Source organism: Octopus bimaculoides, chromosome 2 (assembly GCF_001194135.2).
Source record: "Octopus bimaculoides isolate UCB-OBI-ISO-001 chromosome 2, ASM119413v2, whole genome shotgun sequence".
In the NCBI taxonomy this organism is placed as follows: domain Eukaryota; kingdom Metazoa; phylum Mollusca; class Cephalopoda; order Octopoda; family Octopodidae; genus Octopus; species Octopus bimaculoides.
In genome coordinates this window covers 147,109,875-147,111,585 of record NC_068982.1, presented here as the reverse complement: position 1 = coordinate 147,111,585, position 1,711 = coordinate 147,109,875, and the positions used below count along the sequence as shown (strand labels likewise).

At 31.1% G+C, this 1,711-nt stretch overlaps 1 protein-coding gene across 1 annotated transcript in view; it reads left to right on the top strand.

The window, feature by feature from the left end:
* The window catches only part of LOC106874939 (transcription factor Sp8), a 230,571-nt gene that overhangs the window by 907 nt on the left and 227,953 nt on the right, over window positions 1-1,711 (top strand). The window lies entirely within an intron of this gene.

Genomic DNA, 1,711 nt, shown 5'->3' with positions numbered 1-1,711 from the left:
ATATATATGTATATATATATGTGTGTGTGTGTGTGTGTGTGTGTGTGTGTGTGTGTCTGTACATATACATATACATATAAACTGAGAAGTTGATAGCCGACAACTGATGAAGGGTCGTTTCTCTGTGTTTACTTGTCCTGTTTTCCATTTTTCTCTCGTTGTTAGCGTATTAAACTCGCTTGTTCACGTATTTCATGTTGTTCGCACAGTTAGTGACGTCCTGTACCCATATATGCGCGCACACATACACACACACAAACACACAAACACACACACACACACACACACACACATGTATATGTATATATATATATATATATATATATATATATATATATATATATATATATATATATATATATATATATATATAGATATATATAAATATATATACATATATATATATATATTAATATTGTTATCTAATTCAACGCCACGCATCTATTTTCAAATAAGTTTACATACATACATATATATATATATATATATATACACACATACATCTGCATACATGTACATATATTTATGTACATATATATGTGTGTATACACACACACACACACACATATGATAGACAGATAGATAGATAGATAGATAGATAGATAGATAGATAGATAGATAGATAGATAGATAGACAGACAGTGTGTCAACTGGATGTACACACATGGATCCCTACATTTTGAAGTGTGGAACATTTTAGCTACTGCCTCTGGAGTTAACAGGGACAGCAAACAGGGTTTTATAACATAAAGAGTGTAATATGGGATGTTTCATCATATTGATATTACTCAAGCGAATGAAAAATCGCTGAGAGCAATTTACTCGTAAAATGTCTTATTTTATCTCCACTCTCAGCGATTCTTCACTCGCTTGAGTAATATCAACATGATGGAACATCAACATCCCATATACACTCTTTAGGTTATGAAACCCTGTCAGTCTTAACTCCAGAAGCAGTATCTAAAACGTTACACATTTCAAAATGTAGGCAACCATGTGTGTACATCAAATTGACACAGTGTCTGTCTGTCTATGTATTAATCTATCTATGTACATATTTATGTATGTATATATATGGAGATTTATACACATACATACATATACACAAATCATACATACAGACATGAATGCATACATACATGTAATTTGGGGGGCCCTGGGATATGTACCACACTACCCAAATACCAGTCGTGAGAAATTAGGTTTCTTATAACCAGAAAGCAGAAAGCTAATTCGAAGACAACAGTTCCAATCCATCACTGGAACTGTAAAAATCTGTAAAGCTTTCCAAATTTTTTTCATTTAAATATATATGAGCATGCAACTATATACATGAGAATACATACATAAAACATACAAATCTGCACATATACATGCATACATACATACATACATACATACATACATACATACATACGAAAACACCCTGGTGTCGATGTTGAGATTCCAATGAAGGAACACTGGATCCTGGTTAGAAACCGGTTCTTTCTCTATTGGCAAGAAATCTTGAACTGAATATTGACATACATACACATATATATATATATATATATATATATATATATATATATATGTGTGTGTGTGTGTGTGTGTGTGTGTATGTGTGTGTGTGTGTGTGTGTGTGTTTACAGATATATATATATATATATTGGTTTACATGTGCATAAAATGTATATGTATTTATGCATATATTTATGAATAAATATATATA